The sequence below is a fragment of the Furipterus horrens genome, unplaced genomic scaffold, assembly GCF_987537825.1.
Source record: "Furipterus horrens unplaced genomic scaffold, mFurHor1.1.pri manual_scaffold_6, whole genome shotgun sequence".
Classification (NCBI taxonomy): domain Eukaryota; kingdom Metazoa; phylum Chordata; class Mammalia; order Chiroptera; family Furipteridae; genus Furipterus; species Furipterus horrens.
In genome coordinates, this window is record NW_028327176.1 from 153514290 (window position 1) to 153536759 (window position 22470).

Genomic DNA, 22470 nt, shown 5'->3' on the forward strand with positions numbered 1-22470 from the left:
CACCCCAGGTACACTTCACCTCAGGGCCTTTGTACTTGCTATTCTCCACCTGAAATCCTTTCCCCCAATGTCTCTGTGGCTGACTCCCTCATTCAGCTCTTCTTCACTGAGCCCTTTTCTGAGCACCCTTCTGACAACAACACCGTCCTTTCCCCCAAGTCCTATACTTGCTGCGTATTCCCGATTTTTGCTTTACTTTGTTCCTCAACACTTAGGTCTCTAACCTTTTCTATTAGAATTTAAGCTTCACAAGGGCAGGAGTTTTGCTTATTTTGTTTCTGGTCTTTCCAGCTCCCAAAACAGGGCCTAAAGCACAGCAAGCATCCAATAATTACCAGTACAAGAAGTACTGCAAAGTACCAGAAGTTCAGATGGTCCAAAACATCAAAATTGATTATAATTTAAAATTTCCACTCAGGTGTGTGTTATTGTCTAGACATTGTCTCACAAACCACAGTTCTTCATACACTCAGTGTTTATAGACCCACTTGACAGAAATACTTTTATTAAACATATGGTCTGTGAGAACACCAAGTGAGTACTTAGAAAACTTGCATGTGATAACTCATAGTCCCGATTTTCCATTTGGAAAGTAATATTGTTTGTCTTGTATCCATGATCTCAATTCACAGAGTGTTTTCATTCCTTCATGGACACCAAATGTTCAATTTGGCTGTTTAAACACCATTGTTTATTTTCTTCCCAAATTAGTTAAAAAGCTGAAAATGTTACAAGTTTTTATTTTTCTCTTTTTCCTTTTTCTTATTTATTTTTTTTTCAAGAGTCTATATATTTATACCCTGAAAACCCTCAAGGCTATCACATATGAAATACCATTATAAAGGCCATTGATTTGATTCAGAGGGTTGAATACACTGTTGAGGAACAATTGTGTCAGGCAGTGTTCTTATTCTGTTGATTCAATTTATCTGTCATTCTGATTCTAAGCATTCAAAGTTATGTAATGGACTATTTATTATATATATATGATAGTTTAAAAATGTTTTACTAAATTTTCAAACATATATAAAGTAGACAGAACAGTATAAGAAATACATGTACCCATGACTCAAATTTGATAATTATTAACTTTTGGCTAGTCCTGTTTCATCTCTGTCCTATACTCACTTTCTGTCCCCTAGATTATTTAGAGAAAAATTCCAGACAGCACATTACTTTATCTGTAAATATTTAAGTCTATATATATAAAGGACAGGGCCTCTTTGAAAAGTAATTATAAGCTTTTAAACAAATTCTACTTCTGAAGGCAAAAGGGAAGTTATCAATTGCAAATATTTGACATTGGGAAAAAAAAATCATCACATCATTACTGGATGTCTGTTTGTTACCTACATGAAATTTCTTTTTTCTTTTTTTGGATCAGCAGATTTTGAAATACCATATAATGTTTGATTAAAGATGTCTCGTCCTTCTATGAAAATAAAAACATAGAAGCATCAGAAATATATAATTTTTGTTCTTTCCTTATCTTTCTATTTTACCCGAGGAGCCCAAAATATCTCACATTTCAAATATATGTTTCCTCTTAGATTATGTGCAGGCCTGAGGAAAAACACAGTAGTGGAGAGAACCAGCAAGGTCTTCCTTGGTTCACTATCATTTCCCTAGCTTCTGTACATGCCATATGCCTGGTACACAATGTAGGCTCAATAAATATTTGTTGAATGAGTGAATTATTTTAGAAATTTAAGTTAAGGGCTGCTTATCATATTTCAAACTCTTTTTCATAAAAAGTCCAACCTACTTGAGGGTAGCAATAGAGCTAGAGCTAACCAGGTGTCTACTCAGTCAAACATTATCCTAGACGCCTTCCCTTCCTCTTTTCATTTCTCTTTCTTTTCTCCTCTCTTTTCTTTCAGCAGTCTCATGCTTTGTACATCCTTATTTACATTGTCTAGTCTTTGAGATCTTTAATATGTTGCCGGACTTGGTATTTTACTTTCATTTATTTTATGAAAATATAGGCTGAGTTTGAAAAGAAAGAAATTGCTCTCAACCAAGGACAGTGCTGAGAGCCTATCCCAGAAACACAGTGATGATCACAGCCCCTGATGGAGAGATAGCCTCCTGGGGGTGGGGAGATTGATTCATGGGAACCAAAATATCAGCTGTGAAGTTTCTTCCAGGCACCTTCCTCTCTAGGGAAACAATACTAATTTATATTACCGAAATCCTGAAGCAAATCAGGAAAGGGCCCACCCAAACTTGACTACAACAGACTAACTATTCAAGTCTAAGCAGTTATGATCTGATCTGTGATGTACAGTAGTTTAGAACATAGGAATAGCTACAAGGTGTTTTCTCTTATTCTATAGGTGTCGTCTGATGCATAATGACTGTCAGCTCAGTCTTCATATAGAGAACCCTCTGCAGTTCAAATTTCTGATCCGTTGAAGTCTGAAGTATTCTAAAACTGCCCTAAAAAGATGAACTTGGCCCTGACTGGTGTGGCTCAGTGGACTGAGCGGCAGCCTGCGAACCAAAAGGTCACAGGTTCGATTCCCAGTCAGGGCACATGGCTGGGTTGTGGGCTAGGTCCCCAGTTGGGGGTGTACCAGTGGCAACCAATTGATGTATCTCTCACACAACAATGTCTCTCTCTCTCTTTCTCCCTCCCTTCTCCTCTCTCTAAAAATTAAATAAATAAAATATTAAAAAAAAAAAAAGATGAACTTGTAGGAAGTCATGGATCCATGGTAAAAATACAAATTTTTAGGAAGTTATATACATAAAAAAATAATAGGAAATAATGCTAATTTAGTAGGAGATATTGGATCATTTGTGTGGATTTCTATATAAGTAACTTAGTAATTCAGAAAGATAGTTTTTAAGAAATAATTTAATTTTTTTCTAATGAATGTTGCCAGTAGATTTCTAGATCATCTGAGAATTTATATTGCATCTAGTTAGCCACCTTATATTATTTATGAGAAAACTCAGATATGGGTTTTGGGGTAAATGATTTGGCCTAGTGACTAAGCTAATTAGAAGCCAAGCCATGGAAGAAAATAGAGGCTTTTTGACTTATCCATGGAAGATCTAATGTCCTGATTTTAAGTTTGGTTCTATCATATGACTATCCCTTACTTGAATTATAGCTATTCTACTTTATTAAATTGAGTGTATATCTTATTAAATACAAAATAAATATATAAAAATGTTAATATTTTCTGAAATAAGATGTTCTCATTTCATAGTAGTAAAGGCCTGCAATAATACATGGAGAAAGTTAAGCCTCACGACTATTGAAAGCAGAGGGAATATAATTTTCATTTCCATCTCTCAAAGTTTTCAGAATAATGTTCTCTATCTGAAAAACTGTCTTTGGTTGAGAATGATAGTGTGATGGCTTTGTGATCTGTCAGCATAGATAATCTGAACTACATTCTTATAATCCCAGCATTCCCTTTCTAGTGCATTCTGGATAGGGTGGACTACAGGGGTATTCTCTCATGAGAGTTAGAGGAAGGAAGAAGGCAGTGGCCATTTTGCAGTGTACACACACCATCTCCCAATTACTAAATTAAATACTAATTTAGGTGCAGCTATAAAGGGATTAGACTGACATAGAGTCCCATCAGTTAATTTTGAATTAATCAAAAAAGGGACATTGCCTTGACCAGTGTGGCTCAGTTGGTTGGGGGTTGTCCTGGTTCGATCCTCAGTTAGGGTACATGCCTATGTTGTGGGTTCAGTCCCTGGTTGGGGCACGTATGGGTGGCAACCAATCAGTGTTTCTCTCTCACATTGATATTTTTCTCCTCTTTCTCCCTCCCTTCCCTTCTCTAAAAATAAATAAATAAATAAAAGCTGATTTTAAAAAAAGAACATCATCCTTGTTGGGTCTAACACAGTCAAGTGTGAGCCCTTTAAAAGTGATTAGGCCCTCCTTAAAGCTTAGAGACTCCAAGCTTCAGCTCAAGCTCAAGTTAATGGATTTCCAGCTGGCTAGTTGTTTCCTTTCTGACTATCTGTCCTATGGACTTGGGGCTTGCTTTAGAGAGCCCCTCAATTGTGTAAGCCAATCCTCTTTGTATGTACACACACATCCTACTAGTTTTGCTTCTGTTGCTAAACCTGGCTGGACACAGGCAATTTCCATAATTTACCGTCTTAGGCAGAGTACTCTTTATCCTTTCTCCATTTAAGGTTCTGTACACTCAAATGCTTGCTTGCTTTCTTCTTTGCAATTTCTGAATCAAATTAACTCCTACCTATCTTATGACCCTTAGTATTCTAGCTATACAGCAAATAACCTAGCACTGTTAGGTCTAAAAATCATGGCAATTTAGCCCATGTTGTATAGGTGTTCCCATTTAGGCAGCCTCATAATTAATATTAGTATTTTCTAGTAAATGGCACCCAATGATTAGTTAAATAATTCCCTTCTAGGCTGTAGTCTCACCTGTGTGGTCCCCTCTACTTTAAACCTTCATTATTTCTTCTGCCTGTCGGGTTTTGGTAGCATGTACATTTAACCATGTGATTCCCTGGCTTGAAAGAGCATCAATTATTCTCCAGTTCTCAGTGAGAAAAATCTAAACCTCAATGGTACATACTCTCATTCATTTTAAATCTCCCTGCATTCCCAGTTTCATTTACTTTTTGCCCCTTATGCCCTCACATTAAAGTCCTTGCAATTCTTCAAATGTGCCCTCTCAGGGCCAAGGAACTGCTTCTCTCTGGAAGAAACCAGCAACTGCTAACAGGCATGTTTGTGAGGAAAACTGCCATCAGTAATGTAAACACCAAGAATAAACTCCTTTCTGAGAAGTCTTCAATATAACCTACATGAAATTCAAACATAGTTTTTAGACATCAACAAAATGTTTATGCACCACAACTTTCTGCTAACTTTTACTTCTCAAAAAGTTGTTATATGTCACTTTCCACATCCAGAGGTCATTCCCTTTACCACAGCAATCCCTCTCTTCCCGCCTCCCCCACTGTCCTTGGTGGCATTACTTTCCTACCATCTCCTTGATTTATTATCTTGCATTTTCCTTGAGCCAAAATATTTCTTTGCCTCATCTCTAACCCTGGAGTTGCTCTCTCACACTCCTTCCCTTGCTACTGGCCTGACTCCAGTCAGAGTCCTCTGGTCCCCATTGTAGATGCTTCAACCTTCTTTAGACTCTTTCCCTCCAGATGCACTTATAGAAGCCAATAATGCTTTTTCTCATGTCTTTTTAGATGATGTCATTCCTCCCTCAGGAACATAGCAACAGCTACTACTCCATCATTCCTCAAATCCAAGTGGTTAATTTCCCGCTGCTTTAAATTAGGGCTCTTAATCACGAGTCTGAGGCTAGTAGCCCACTGCCCCTTTCATGGCATCCCTTCACCTAACTACATAGACTAGATGTCTGATCTAGCCAGGAAATTCCACTTACCTCTCCCTGTCACTTGACACCTATTCTTGCTATGCCAAGTCCTCTACAACCTTTCCCCCACCCCCCACTGGCCTCTCCACCTGTCTATCTTTTTCCTTCATCAAACACTTCTCATAAATCTTCTCATAAACCTTTCCCAGGGTACAACCATTTCAGCAATCTTCTCAGCCTTTGTGTAAATACAAACCATTTGCAGACATTAGAAATTGGCCCTGCTCAATTTCAGAAAATAATGTATAACCAGGTGAGTTCAGTGGGGAAGTGAGCCAGACTTTAAGTTCCCAAATGCCTTTCAGAGAATCAAACATGCAGGCCAAATGGGCATTCCAGAACCTTGTTTTTAAGACATAGGTACCACCAGTATAATAAGCCACACCACTAGATACAGGTCAAATTGAGTATTTATTTCAAATAATAGGAAATGCTACCAATTGCTTCTCCCAGCTCCTAGGTCTCTTGGTTTAAACTCTGTGAACCACTGCTTTCTCCCAAATACAGGACACCGTGGACAAGGGTTACACTGAAGCTGACCAGAATGTTTGCTCCAAGGAACATTTTAATTTTCCTGCATCTCACTCTTTTGTTGATATGCAAAGTTGACTAGAAATTATGGAGTTATGGTTACCTCTCTGCACAGCTGTTCTTTATTTATTTTTATTACCGCTATAGATTCAATCACAAGGAAGAAGGAAGTCTATTATTTTAAATACAATAGTTTCTTTAAATCTGAAAGACTAGGAAACAAGCCTGAAGTCATAAAAAATATAAATTCAATCATAACACCTCAGTCAGGAAAAATTGATCAGATCTTGTGAGCCAAGGGAACTTTAGCCCAGTCCTTGCTCAGAAAGACCCCCACAGAAAGACTGATAGTATCTACAATTTAAAGCCAAACTGAGCCAAGTCAGTCTTGTAGCTCTCGAAGAGCAGGGGCGAAGAGGAATTCCTGTTGAACTACGGAGAGTTCCACTGGGGAGTAAAAACACTTTCTCAGAAAGGAATCCCAGCAAGATGGTTGCAGAGGAGCCTAGTTTTCAGGCAAGCGTTCTAGTTGAAATAAACGAGCAGAAAGTTCTTTTGGTTTCTATTAAAATCAATTGATTTTAATAATAAAATTCTGTGTTTAGATTTTTCTACAATAATACAAAATCCTCAGGGTAACTGACTTCAATTGCCTTGATGTTAATGCGCTAAGTATAATTTCCCACACCACAGCTTTGGGAACAAAATCACATAGAGGTGAACGTAATGGGGAGGACCACCTGTGGTTTTCCATCTCCATCAGTTCTTGCTGCTTGGCCTCCTGCACAGTGGCCAGGTCCCAGGCCACTTGCCTGGAGGCTCCTGCTGCCAGCTGCTGCCACGCCAATGTCAATCCTGGAGCCCTGCTCTGCTGCCTGGTGGCCATCACGGATATGCTCACACTGCTGCCCTGAACCGCCTGGGCTGTTTCTTACCTGCCTTGGAATTTGTCACCACACTGACATCACTTCCCAGGGAACTTCTTTTTGGATACTCATTATAAATTCATAGATTTAAATATAGCTGATGCATTTCAATTGACTGCAGTTACTATTTTCATTGACAGTCAAATAGAACCCCCTGCAAGTGGGTTCCTGACTCCTTTTGGCACAATCATAGTAGCTGTCAATAGTGTTTTTGTTTTCAGGTATGACCAGATGTTTAAGGTTTATTTTGAGCATCTTTTCTTTTTTTTCAATAAAGATTTTAATTATTTATTTTTAGAGACAGGTGAAGGGAAGGAGAAAGAGAGGGAGAAAAATATCAACGTATGGTTGCCTCTCATATACCCCCAGCTGGGGACCTGGCCCGCAACCGAGGCATGTGCCTTGACTGGGAGTTAAACCTGCAAGCCTTTGGTTCAAAGGCTGGTGCTCAGTCCACTGAGCCACACCAGCTAGGGCTATCTTGAACACTTCTTGGTGCAGACCTCCAGGTACAAAGCCCTAGTTCTTAGGAGGTCATAATCTCTGTGTTAGGAATGCTCACTCCTAATGGGTTACTTATTGTTTCTAGGCTTCTTTAGGGAACAAAACTAGGAATTTAGAGATAGATAGATGTAGACAAAGCATCACAAGTTTATACTAAGGTTTCCAATGCAAATTCTAGCTCAGGACTACAGGGCTTTTGTTTGATCTTGTCTATCTTACATCTACATCTCCTTTCATACCCAAAATCCTGATTCCCCAAAAACACCTACATAATTACTTGTTTGTTTCACCCCACAAAATGTATACAAAAGTCTCATAATAATGATAGCTACAATATAATTACTAAAAACATTTAAAGATTTTTTTTTCTTGTTAGTACTTCCTGTGTTCTGATGATATATCCCACTTGGGATCTATACTCAATTCTCAGGTTTTAAAGTCACTCAAAATATGAACCATCAACTCAATATATAGCTAGGTTCAATTTTTCATTTTGTTTGTTTTAGTGATCATTTCTTAAATTTTAATTTATTAGCAATATATCCTGAGGAGCTCATAGGAGTATATAGAGATATTACTCTTCACTTTTTACAGCTATATAATAGTCCATTTGTGTAGATGTAACCATAGTTGGTCTCCTTTTGACAGAAATTTGAATTGTTTGTAATAAATAATTCTCCAATCAAGATCTTTACGTATGCCTCTTTCCATATTTTCCAGTTTACCTTTAGATAGATTACATGGACAAAAAATGGGGGTGGTTCTGTAGAAAGTAACCTATAGAGTGATCTGATCATAAATTCCTAACTGGGCTGTTCATAGTGGGTAGTCATGCCCCAGGCATATAACTTCTTCATAAACTCTATTTTCTGCTCTAAGCAAGTTCTATCCATTGTTTCTGCTCATTTACATTAACATACCTTTGAAATAACAACCTTCAAGAGAGCACATAACCTTGTTAATTATCCTGTAATCTAATCCCGCCTTACTTTTTCCCACATCCATGTAATGCTATGTTTCCTCCTTAATTTCAAATTCGACAGTGCCCTCAGTGGTCCTGCAATCTGTCTCTTGCTTCAACAGGGTTTGGGCAGAACAGACCTAGGGACACCCCTTTTTTCTAACTACCCTCCACCCTCTTTTCTCGTCACCACCTCAGCCTCTGAGACCAGCCAACATCATTTTTTTGACTTTAGCTCTTCATTGTTGAATAACCATGAGCTCCCAAATTTATCAGAATTATACCACCGAGGTAGAGGCTGCCATCAACCTCCTAGCCAACCTGCATCTGCAGGCCTCCTACACTTTCCTCTCTCTGGGCTATTTCCACCAGGATGATGTGGCTCTGTAGAGTGTGGAACACTTCTTTCAAGAGTTGGCTGAGGAGAAGCATGAGGGTGCTCGGCATCTCTTAAAGCTGCAAAACCAGTGTGGTGGCTGCATTCTCTTCTAGGAATGGTTAATCCTTCCCAAGATGAGTGGGGTAAAGCTCAGGATGCCATAGATGTCTCCTTGGCCTTGGAGAAGAACCTGAATCAGGCCCTTTTGAATCTACATGCCCTGGGTTCTGCCTGTACTGGCCCTCATCTCTGTGACTTCCTGGAGAACCATTTCCTGGGTGAGGAGATGAAACTCATCAAGAAGATGGGTAACTACCTGACTAACATTTGCAGGCTGGCTGGCCCCCCAGGCTGGGATGGGTGAGTATCTCTTTAAAGTCTCACCCTCAAGCATGCCTAGGAAGCCTTTGGAGCCCAGAAGTCTTTAAGGGGCCCCTCTGCATTTCCCTGGTGCCTGATTTTTGCCTGAGCCTCTCCCTGAAACCATCAGACACTCTTATACACCCTGGAACCCTCTCCCATGCATTGGACCAAATGAAAACAATAAAGCTTTTTGCAGCCAAAAAAAAAAATTTTTTTTTTTCAAATGCACAAAGGAGGTCAGCATTTCCTGTCAGCAAAAGACAGGCATGGCTCTCAGCTCTGGCTTCCTGTGCACTGAGAGCAGTAGTGCAGAGCCTGGCCCCCTTCAGAGGTCTCGGCTTCCAGGCTTAAGAGGCTCTTTCCTCCAGCTCTTAAAACCTGCTTAACCCTCCTCTTCCCTTTCATTCCCCCAACTTTATAAGTGATATTTGCTTCCTGTGGTTACCATTAATATCTAACTTACCTCAAGTGATTTAAAAAAAAGAAATATATACTTTCAGCCAAGATGGTGGCATAGGTAGACACGCTGCATCTCCCTCCACAACCAAGAAGGAATACAACTACCTCGAAACTGGAGACGACCAGAAGTTCCAGAAAATCAAGCTGCATGGAAGTTCAACAAACAAAGATATAAAGAAGAAATACTCATCCAGACAGGTAAGAGAGGCAGAGCCGGGGCAGAGAGGACATGGTGTGGTGGCAGCAGCAGCTGTGGCAGTGGCAGTAGCAGGCTGGTGGAAAGTACAGTAACACATTAAGAAAAGTCAGGAAGGACACCTGGGGAGCACTCCCAGCCCCAGACCAGACTGAATAGTTCACAGTTCCAGCACCAGGGAAAAGAAAGCCATATTGCTTCTGACTGTGAAAACCAGTGGGGGTTGGGGCGGAGGAAGAAACTTCCCATTTCTCAGCAGAGTCCATTTGTTTAGAAGGCTCCCATGGTCCTAGAACATACATAGACCCACCCACTCTGGGAATGATGGCCAGGGCAACAGCTAGAGAGGTGCCAGTCCCATATAGGAAGTGGGAGAAGTGCCTGGAAAAGGGGTTCACGCTGAGCAAGTGGCATTGTTCCTTCTCAGACTCCTCCCCAACATAAAGTGCCACAACATGGTGAAAGGGTCACCCCGCACTGATGAATACCTAAGGCTCCATACCTTACAATGTAACAGGTGTGACAGCTCTACCTAAGACACAGAGGCAAACACAGGAGGCTGTCAAGTTGAAAAGACAGAAAAATATGGCCCCAAAAGAGGGAAGAGATCAAGGTTCCAGTGGGAAAACTAAGCAACAAGGAGATAGCCCACCTAAGAGATGCAGAGTTCAAAACACTGGTGATAATGATGCTCACAGGCTTGACAGACAGACAAGATTAAGTACAACAAATGCATAAAGGAAGATATGAAAGCTATACTAAATGAAATGAAAAAAAATTCACATGAAACCAATAGTGAAGGGAAGGAAGACAGGGTTCAAATAAATGATTTGTAGCATAAGGAAGAAATAAACAGTCAACCAGCACAGAATGAAGAAACAAGAACTGAAAAAAAACAAGGAGAGGCTTACAAACCCCTGGGACAACTTTAAACATGCCAACATCTGAATCATAGGGGTACCAGAAGGAGAAGAGTAAGAGCAAGAAATTGAAAACTTATGTGAAAAAATAATGAAGGAAAACTTCCGAAATTTGGTGAAGGAATTAGACATACAGGTCCAGGAAGTGAAGAGAGTCCCAAACAACCTAGACCCGAAGAGGACCACACCAAGACACATCATCATTAAAATACCAAAGTTTCAAGATAAAGAGAGAATCTTAAAAGCAGCAAGAGAAAAGCAGAGGGTTACATACAAAGGGTTACCTATAAGACTATCAGCTGATTTCTCAAAGGAAACTTTGCAAGCAAGAAGGGACTGGCAAGAAATATTCAGGGTGATGAAAAGCAAGGACCTACAACCAAGATTACTCTATCCAGCAAAGCTATCACTTAGAACAGAAGGGCAGATAAAGTGCTTCCTAGACAAGGTAAAGCTAAAGGAGTTCATCATCACTAAGCCATTATTATATGAAATGTCAAAGGGACTTACTTAAGAAAAAGAGGATCAAAACCATGAACATTAAAATGACAAGCTCATAACTCTCAACAACAGAAACTAAAAAAGTAAAAACAAAAACAAACTAAACAAACAACCAGAATCGGAACAGAATCATAGGTATTTGGATCATTTGGAGGGTTATCAGCTGGGAGAGGGAAGGGGAAGAAATGGGGAAATGGTGCAGAGATTAAGAAGCATAATCGGTTGGTATAAAATACACAGGGAGAAGTTAAGAATAACATAGGAAAGGGTGAAGCCAAAGAACTTATATGCACAACCCATGGACATGAACTAAGGCATGTGGGATTTCTGGAGGGAAGGGTGGTACTGGGAGGAGAGGAACAAAGGGAAAAGAAATAGGGGCAACTGTAACAGCATAATCAATAAAATATACTAAAATATGTATAAAGGAAGCTGTAAAATAGTTAATCTCAGGGGCATCTGAGAGCTTGCTTCCTGGCATAAGTTGTCAATTTGGCTCAATTTAAACTCTTATAAGAATTCTCTACAGGTTTGGACAATACTATGTCACCAATTAGAAACTGGAATAGTAAGTCAAAAACAGTCACAAGAATATTTTTTATACCTGAATAATCACAGAAGTACTCCTATGCTTGATGGGGAGAATGATAAAGAAAATTTCTTAACCACACTCAGGAAATGGAGAGATGAGCCTTTGGCTCCTGATGTAAGCTAACAATTGTCTTTCCCAGCATTCACTGAGCACTCATACCAGTGGATTTTCAGGAAGTACATGCAAACATGTCCTGCTGGAACTAAATTCCTGTTAGTAGCGCTCAAAACATCATCTGCAACCAGGTGGAAACACATCTCATGCATGTATAATAGAAGTCATAAGAGTCAAAATTGATCCTAAAATTCCCCTCAGATGGTACCATATCGAAGACCACCATATAATCTCTAAGTACATCAAATAGTAACAGAACCCCTGGGCTGCTCCGATTGAAACAGAACCCACGGGCTGTTTAGTTAGGGGTCCGATTGCCCACCGCCAGAATCATAACTCTGAATACCAGAGTTTGGTGAAAAGGAAAAGAATTGTTTATTTACACAAAGCCCTGCTGCCCCCTCCCAGACCTGGCCAGTCTTACAGAAGTCAGAAACACCGTTTCCTTACATCCTACGCACAGCTCAGCTTTACCAGTAGCTGCCAATCACTCAGTTCTGATTGGGGAGGTCCTTTCTGTGCTGTGGTGCCCTCCAGCTCTCAATGCAGGACCGCCTGGATTCTCAGCCTCCTTGCAAACTGCCTTCTTCCTGAAAACCGCATGGATCTCCTCTCCTTCTTCAAGCAGCCTGGCAAGAGCCTCTTCTTAAAGCCGCCTGGAGACCCCTGCTCCAAGACAGATGGAGGGAGCCCACAAGAGCCAGAAAGTGAGGGCGTGAGGGCCAGAGAGAGCCTGAGAGAGAGCCTCCTAGAGCCAGAGCGAGCCCAAAAATTTCCGCAGCTCCTTCTCTCTCCCTCCCTGCCTCCTCTCTCTCCCTGCCTCCTCTCATGCAGTTGGTGTTGCAAACAGCTCTGACCATTCACAGAACCCTACGTAGGCTCTGTCTGCTTCTTCCCTACCAGCCCACAGTCCAAGATCCCTCCCATCTTCCTGAGTCTTGGAAGTAAAGCGGATCTTTGCAACAATGTATCCAGCCACTAGCTCCAGGCATGCAAGGGCATCCTGAAAGCTGCTTCCTGCTCCCTATCTCCCAGCCGCAAACTCTGGGGTTTGTTTTTGGACTCCCCTGTTTCTGTAACAAAATGAAACTGTTTTCCTCCAACTTTAGAACATATCACACTGTTGGCTGACACCAGAAGGAGAGTCAGTCTCCTATTGGAGGCTCAGTTCAAATCATTTGCCATTGAGAGGACTAGAAAGTACAATTATTAGCCCTTATCTCTAATGGTTGAATTTGGATAACTTAAGTGCACATATTATGAAATGCCAATGAAGTCAAGTATAGGCATTTGTTGTTGCAATTTTTATACTTAAAGAATTACAACAGTGAATTCTTCACTTCACAACTTCTCGTGAGCCAATCACAGGGCACTAGTTGCAATCCTAGGTTACTTTCTGCTTCAAGCACACAATTGAAAATGGAAGAGTTGCAGGAGGGTAAAAGAAATATTTTATTGTTACATTTGAGAGAGAAATGCAGTTATATTTCACACAGTAAAGCTGCATCTTTCTTATGCAGCTGTCTTAAACAGCTATGTGTGTGTAGATATTATATATATACATATATATATATATTTCCATTTTATAAATGATAGATCTTATATGGTCTTAAATTCCAGTTGTAATTTCTATCACTTTGAAAAAGCACTGTCTTGACCAACAGCTATGCAACAAAGGCTTCTACCACAAATAGTTCACTGAGTTCCCCATGAATCATTTTAGGACACTCCATTTAAAAGAATATCTCTACCAGTGTAAGAATCCAGCTGTGTCTAGTGACTCCCTAGTGATATCTAAAACTAATCCTTGCCAGGTGATTGTTTCCAGAAAAGAAATTCAACGTAAGAGTATTGAGTGGAAGAAAAACATGTAAAGGAAAATGTTAAGACAGCTTGGCCCAAGTGCAGGCCATCTTTGTGGAATGTGCAGGGAGCCTATAGAGAAGTCACTGTGCTGCATCTCAGACCCAGAAGCAGCCTGCTAATTCCCTGAAATAGAAAATTGCCTGTTTTAACTTGGCCAGCTGCCCCTTCCTTTTGCTCCCCCATCCCAGGCCCATTGTTGTATAAAAGTGTTTCTCAAGATCCCTTCTAGGGCCACATAGTGGCACCTGAGCTGAATTGGACTGGTGTGGCTTGTCCACAGAGCAGGTTTCAGAGAAGGCAGTAGTTGTCAGGTGAGAGCAGCTGAATCCATTTTAAAAGTCCTTAGAAGAGGCTTAAAAAAAAAAAAATCAGTGCATTTGAGTTTCTCCCCACCCCCATTTTTTGGTTAATGAATTCTGCTTACATTGGGGTTCTGGAAAAACAATGAACAAAATAAGTTTTTTAAAAAGTTACTGTGTGTGTGTGTGTGTGTGTGTGAGAGAGAGAGAGAGAGAGAGAGAGAGAGAAACAGTAGGAGAAACCACTCAGGAGCGGAGTCCCCACTTCTTGAAAGATCATGAGTTGTACACATTTTTGGACTCCGGGTCCACGCTATTTTTTCTTCTTTCTTTCTAATACCTCAGCTCAGCGTTTTGGTACTAAATACCATGTGATAAGGTCACACTGATTCTTTTACACCCTGAAGCTCCTAAAATTGTCTCTAGAAAATCCAGATATTGAGCCAAACAGTTCACGAGAAAGTTCTGTTATCCATTATTTAGCCAAAATAGCATGATGTAGAAAGCTGACAAAGCTCACAAAGCATACACAATGGGATATTACTCAGCAATAAAAAAGAATGAAATCCTGCCATTTGCAAAAAACATGGATGGACCCAGAGGGTTATTATGCTCAGTGAATAAGTCAGACAGAGAACGACAAATACAACATGATTTCTTTTATTCGTAGGATTAAAACAATCAAAACAAATAAACAAAACAAAACAATAACAGACTCATAGAAACAAAAAACAAACTGACACTTGCCAGTGGAGAGGGGTATGGAAGGATGGGTGAAGGATGAATATCGTCAGTAGTAATGTGGTAACTTTGTATAGTGGCAGATGGTTACTAGGTGCTATTGAGTAATTATGTTGTGCACCTGAAACTAATGTCAATTATATTGTATGCCAACTATATTTCAATAAAAATTTTTTAAAAATTAAGTTCATAATGTAGAAGTGGATTGAAGAAATTACTCCAAAAATCAATATGATCTGTTCAGAGACTGGCATTTTCGTTTAAAGGCAACTTACTGAAAACATTTAAGAATTTGCAAAAATAACTGAGCATCTAGATCACAAAAATTCTCCCAGGAACTCTCACACAGCCTCCCCCACTTCCTTTAGACAGCTCCACAGGAAGATCGAAGTTGATCTTGCAATGGGAGGGAGATTAATTTTTTAATTACCCTGATAGAATTCAGAGAGGGCAGGGCGAGCCACGGTTCAGGGAGCAAAGAGGCTTTGCTGTGCAGGGTGCTGCAGGCTGGACCTCCCAGGGCTCTGGAAGCCGCTGACAGAGCTGCACATTCACTCTGCTGCCCCTCCCTTCTCCTCCCTCTCTCTCCTCCAAAACAAGTGACCTCGCTCAGATCCTGTTTTTGCTTTACTTACTTCCTGTACTGGAGCAGTTTGCCCGTGAGCTTAGCCGCTGATCCCTTTGGAGTCTCCTAACTGCCTTTTCCTCCTTCTTGTCCTTTTTTTCTCTTGTGCATTTGTTTTCTCAGAGCAAGTCCTCCCTGGGGCCCTGGCTCCACTGACTGAATTACAGGAAGCTGGCCAAGGCATTTTCTCTCTCTCAGTTCCTAGAGAGTCAGAAAGCCTGGGAATGGGTTTGGCAAGAAGGTCTTTTGTACCCTCCACCTCGATTGCTTCCAGTGCTGCCGACTGCCGCCCAGTTACAAGGGCAAAACTTGCATTCTTTGCTCTCTGGGTGCTTCTGATTCAGGCCAGGGGGCGTCCTCACCAATTTTGTTTCAGAAAGAGGGACCCAAAAGTTGTTGGAGAAGAGAATTCGGGTCTCCCTCCCAGGCTTTCCTGCTTGGGCTGCGGCCTGCCAGCCTGCTGCACTGATTTTTTAGCTCTCCTTCCTGTCAGTGCCTTTGTTCCTCGGAGGCGCCAAGTTCCCACTGGGAAGTCTGAAAGGGGGACCGTGGCTCTCTCTCCTTTTCTCTGCGTGTCTCTCAATGTCGTCTTCCTTCCTTCTCAAAGGCAGCTGGGTGTTGTTACTGATTTTCTTGGAATGAGGTCAGTGGACGCTGTTTTCCCGAAGAATGTTCTACTGTACTACAGAAACACAGGCAGACAGAAGGACAAAAGGAGTGAATGTGGCTCCCCTGGCACTTGTGTCCCTCCCATCTCGCTTTACCTAAACAGACCAGCACCATTTCCTCCAGGCTTTTCACACTTATGTGGCCCATCTCAACTCTTTAACCTTTATGTGAGCTGTATAGGAAAATAAAAGCTTTAAAGGCTGAACTAAAAGAAAGAACAGAGTACTGAGCACTTAGCCTAAGGTGGGAGTGAAAAAGCAGAAAGTCTTACCATTATTTGATGGATATTCTGTATCCTACTTGCTAACGACTTTATATTTGACCACCCCAAGTCTTAATTCAGCCTTCAATCTTGTTTTAAAAGGGCCGGTGCCTCCAACCAACCCGCATGGCCCTCTGTTAAGTCTCTGAGAATATAGACATCTCCTAAGAGTGAGTAGGTCAGGAATTCCTAGCCCCTTCTCTATGTGACATCCAAATAAGGGCAATAAATGAGTGACAGTGTATATTCAATATCCCACATGGACTAATTTGGGTTTCCTTATAGCATGGCAGCTTTAGCAAATCAGGCTGATAGTTTCAAGATGAAATAATCCAGTAAGCAAGGCAGAAATATTACCACCCTTTTGCCCTTGCCTTGGAAGTTACATAGCATTACTGTTACTGAACAGTAATCGGGGTTTAACTGCCTGCTGCCACCCTCTAGGCAAAATTCCAGAGGCAAAGGTTTGGTGATAAAGCAAAGGAGCCTTTATTCAGAAGCTTCACACATTTGGAATAACAGCTTTCCACAAGAATAAGTTACTTAGAGGCCCTGGCTGCTGTGGCTCAGTGGATTGAGCATAGGCCCGAGAGCCAAGTGTCGCTGGTTCAATTCCCAGTCAGGGCACACGACTAGGTTGCACGTCAAGTCCCCAGTTGGGGGCGCAAGTGAGAGGCAATCGCACAGTGATGTTTTTCTCCCTCTCTTTCTCCTTTCCCCTCTCTCTAAAAATATATAAATAAACAAACAAATAAATAAATGATTAAAAGAAAAAAGAATAAGTTACTTAGGCCTATCAATTAAGGCTAAACTCTAACACCTGGGTTTTCCTATCATTTCCCCCTGTTAGTTTTTAGTTATTTCTATAGGGTTAGTTTACAAACTAAAACAACATAAGATACAAAATTTTCACAATTTTGGAAGAATGGCAGGCTTCTCCCTCAGAGCTCGTCCCCTCTAGAATTCCCAAAAAATAAACCTGCCACCCTCTGCCAGGCTAGCCCTATCCTAGGCTGTGTTCAGAGTTTTTTTCCCATTCAAAATACTGTCTCTTGAAAAATGCAGGCAGCTGCAGCTCAGTCATCCAGGCATCCTTGAGAAAGAAGAGCCTGAGAGCCAAAGAGAGCCAGCCTAGGAGCCAGAGAGCCCGTGAACCAGAGAACCAGTTATCTTTATTTCCATGTGCTCTGGAGGCATTCAGCTTCTCAGCCAATCCTGTCCTAGACTGCTTACCATCATCTCAGCAAACTTCTGCTACAGCCCCTCCCTATTTCTCCCCAGTGATCTGATCAAATCTCTGTATCATTACTACTGCTATACTTTATTGGACCATGTGGGGACAATAGAGTCTGTCGGGCTCCCTCACCCAAATGCCCGGGTGTGGGCCGATTAGAGATAATAATTAGATTTGCATGTGCAGTGCACTCACAGTTATATAATCATTGATGTCATATTTTGGCAAGCAGATGGCTTTGTCTATGCATAGTATATAGGAGGGGTGGAATCCCCACGGCACAGCAGGGGAGAGAGCGAGAAAGTGTGAGTGCTGAATGTCCCAGTAACTGCTATAAAGGAATGTCAGAAATTCCCTCGCTACCATGTCTACTTTTCTGGTTGCCTGAACCCAGGTTGAATCTGCACTGTCTGGTACATTTCCACAACAGACCAAACAGTCAGAAAATCTTGCTCAGTTCCAGGGGGTGGGAACATAGACCCCACCTCTTGATGAGAAGAGTTTCAAAGGATTTGTGGCTGTATTAAGTAATAATTGATTGATCACCCTTTTTGAGTTGCAATACGTTTTTGTCCCTGGATCTTTTCCAATTCTTCTAATTGGCGTATCTTCAGTTTCTATCTTCCACACCTCAAATAGAGCTGTTTTCAATGCTGAAATGTTAGCAGGTGAAGTAGCTGGGCTCCACACCTCCCAGTATTGTGATCTTATGCAATACTGCCTCTCCCATGCTGAATCTGGGCTGGCACTGGGAAGGAAGCAATCCCTGTGATTTCCAAGATTAACTCACAAGAAGCCTTTCCACTTCTACCTGAGTTTTGAAAATGCTCATGCTGGGGACAGTCAGCCACCATGTAAGAAGTCTAACTGAGACCACCATGCTTTTAGGAAGTCCAAGCTAGTCACATGGAGGAGCTGCATAAAGAGAGCAAGATGTTTGGCCAGCCCCCAGAGACTTCAGCCATCCAGCCTGGACAGGATGTGCATGAGGAAGCCACCTTGGATGTCTAGATATAGGGCATTCATATGACTCCAGCCCAGTCACCTCTGACTGCAGTTGCATTTGAGACTAAGCAAGAACCACCCAGCTGAGTCTAGTCAACCCTCAGAATCTTGAGAGACAATAATAAATGTTACTTTAAGCCACTAAGTTTTGAGATGGCTTGGTATGCAGCAGTTAATAACCAAAACTCCAGGCTCTAGGAATTCTGACTTAGAATGCTTCCTAAATATGGTTCTCTCAAGCACTCTTCAACATTATATACTTGCTAAGGCAAAGCTTACTCTTTTCTTTCTGAGCAAGGACTCATTTATTTAAGAATGGTCTTCCTGGAGGTGATATAAGACACATTCACAAGCAACTATAACATAAAAGTCAGGGAAGTGCCATGAGAACTCAGAAAAGAGATGGAGAGAATTATTCCAGCCAGAGCTGGTGGGTCTGAAGAGGCGGAGTCTTCAATTAGATCCTGAATGCCAAGTGGCTATTTTTGGCTTTGTTTTGTAGGGGCAGGAAGCTACTAAACGTTTCTGAGAAGAAAAGTGGTGTGATAAAAACATGTTTTATGAATATTAGTCTGAGATTTATGAACCAATGTCACATCGATACCTTCAATAAGAAAATAAAAAGAGATACAACTATCTCAAAGCTAGAGACAATCAGAAGTTCCAGAAAATTGAGCTGCATGGAAGTCCCACAAACAAAGATATAAAGGACAAATACTTATCCAGATAGGTAGGAGGGGCGTAGCTGGGGGAGAGAGGATGTGGTGTGATGGTGGCAGTAGCGGCGGCAGTGACAGGCCAGTGGAAAATGCAGTCACACGTTTTAAAAAGTCAGGAGGGACACCTGGGGAGTGTTCTTAGCCCCAGACCAGGCCGCACAGCTCACGGTCCCAGCACCGGAGAAAATAAAGCCTCATTGCTTCTGACTGTGCAAATCAGTAGGGGCTGAGGCAGAGGAAGAAACAGCTGGTCTCTCAGCAGAGTCCACTTGTTTAAAGGACCCCCAAAGTCCTAGAATATCTGCAGACCCACCCACTCTGGGAATGACAGCCAGGGCAACAACTAGAGAGGTGCCAGTCCCATACAAAGTGGGAGACATGCCTAGAAAAGGGGCAAGTGCTGAGCAAGCGGCATTGTTCCCTCTCAGGCCCCTCCCCCACATACAGCTGCCACAATGTGGTGAAACAGGTTGCCCTCTACTGACGAGAAAACCTAAGGCTCCATCCCTTACAACGTAACAGGAGCAACAGCTCTACCTAAGACACAGAGGCAAACAAACACAGGAGCCTGTCAAGATGAGGAGTCAGAGAAGTATGGCCCAAGAGGGGAAATGGATCAAGGTTCCAGTGGGAGAACTAAGTGATGAGGAGATAGCCAACCTAACAGATACAAAGTTCAAAACACTGGTGATAAAGATGCTCATCGGCTTGACAGATATGTTTAAGTACGGCAAATGCATAAGGGAAGAAGTGAATACTATGCTAAATGAAACAAAGGAAAATCCACACAAAACCAATGGTGAAAGGAAGAAAACCAGGGTTCAAATGAATGATTTGGAACATAAAGAGGAAAACAGCAGTCAACCAGTACAGAATGAGGAAACAAGAATTGAAAAAAGTGAGGAGAGGCTTAGGAACCTCTGGGACAATTTTAAATGTGCCAACATTCAAATCATAGGGGTGCCAGAAGAAGAAGAGAAAGAGCAAGAAATTGAAAACTTATATGAGAAAATAATGAAGGAAAACTCCCCATATTTGGTGAAGGAAATAGACATACAAGTCCAGGAAGCACAGAGAGTCCCAAACAAGCTAGACCCAAAGAGGACCACATGAAGACACATCATCATTAAAATGCCAAAGATTAAAGAGGAAGAGAGAACCTTAAAAGCAGCAAGAGAAAAGCAGAGGGTTACCTACAAAGGGGTGCCTATAAGACTAACAGCTGATTTCTCAAAAGAAACATTGCAGGCAAGAGGTATTCTAGGTGATGAAAAGCAAGGACTTACAACCGAGATTACTCTATCCAGAAAAGCTCTCATTTAGAATGGAAGGGCAGATGAAGTGCTTCCCAGACAACGTAAAGCTAAAGGGAGCTCATCGTCACCAAGAATTATTATATGAAATGTCAATGGACTTAAGAAAAAGAAGATCAAAATTATGAACATTAAAATGACAACAAACTCACAACTATCAACAACTGATCCTAAAAAAATAAGAACAAAATTTAACTAAACAAACCAGAATCGGAACAGAATCATAGGTATGGGGATCATTTGGAGGGTTATCAGCTGGGAGTGGGGAGGGGGAGAAATGGGGAAATGGTGCAAGGATTAAGAAGTATAATCGGTTGGTACAAAATAGACAGGGGGATGTTAAGAATGTATGTGCACGACCCATGAAAATGAACTAAGGGAGTGGGATTGCTGGGTGGAAGGAGGGTACTGGGCCAAGGGGAGCAAAGGGGAAAAAAAATTGAAACTACTGTAACAACATAATCAATAAAATATACGTTGAAAAAAAAAGGAAAGTGAAAAAGAAAATTAGCCTGAGAGTGATATATAAAGTTAATTGCCTTTTGCAGACAACAGACAGGGTGGTAAGCGATGGTGGAGGGACCAGAAGAAACGTATCATGACAATCCAGGACATTGCAGAGGCTGAGATAACCCTGAAATATTACTTGTTTCACATACATGTAATGATACAATGATGACATCACTTCTCCCAGTTCTTGAATAAATGAAAACAATATAAATAATTCCACAGCTGTAACTTCTGAAAGAGTGTAATTTGTAAAGTAAAGTACCTTTACAATATACTATGGGGGTATATTAAATTAATAGCTATAAATATGTGTGATCAGAGATTATTCTTTTCAACATCTCTAGCCAATTCTAATATATTCATATTAATTTATAATTTTTGTCATTTATCCATCGGTCAGTAATGTTAGTACTGTAAAAAGCCTCCATATCTTATTTTTCAGGGCAACATTATCAGTAATTCTGAAACCCATAGTGGCATTTGTTGGGACCATACAGTTGCTGCAAACATTTTTAAAGTATAAGCTCCCTCTAGTGGATAAAATAGTCTTTATCTCTTGATCAAATCAGCGCCATGTATTGATTTTTAATGATTTCAGAAAGTAAAGTTTAACATCCTCTAGAACTAAATTTGCACTAAAAATTTTTTTGCTTTGCATTTAATAAGCGCCATTATATTCACAGTAAATTTCAACACCTACTATTATTGCTATAATTTGTAATGATCAGTTTTCAATAATGTGTTAATATTGAGTTTCAGACCACACCAAACACAATTATCACCTAATTAATGTGCAAGATAATTTATTATAAATGCTCCAAAGAAGTGACATCATCATTTATCACTCTATAAAATGTCCTCATAGATGAGCCTATATCCTCTGAAAACTAATTCAACTTGAAACTATTCCCAAAATGTACGTTTCCTGTCTGAATATCATCATTTCCTACAGGAAGGGGTCACCCTCAGCAGATTCCACTGAAGTCACTTCTCCCACTATGGGACAGTGTCAGGCCAAGGCCCCTGAGCCCTGAGAAGAGGGCACTGGCTGGGGTTGCGGGGGGGGGGGGGGGTGAAAAGAAAGACGGATACTGAATGCCTGCAATGTTTCCGACATTAGGTTTTATTCTTTACATCTGCTATCTTATTTGAAGGCATTTACTTGTATCCAACAAAAATTTCTTCAAACTCTCACAAGCCATAGTAAGGCAGAGAGGTGAAGTAGATATCTTCTTTGCTTTTAAGATGTTTAGGCTGAGTGAGGAGACCAAAAAGAAAACAGATGAGTGTAGCTGACTGGCCAGGTGGAAGCTCAAACGCAGGGAGGAGCCCCCGAGCAGCTCTTCACCTCAACTGCAGAGGAGGGTAGGGAGCAG

At 41.1% G+C, this 22470-nt stretch overlaps 1 pseudogene; it reads left to right on the forward strand.

The window, feature by feature from the left end:
- Positions 1-8582: 8582 nt before the first annotated feature.
- On the forward strand, positions 8583-9134 carry LOC150007636 (ferritin light chain pseudogene; annotated as a pseudogene).
- The last annotated feature ends 13336 nt before the right edge of the window (positions 9135-22470 follow it).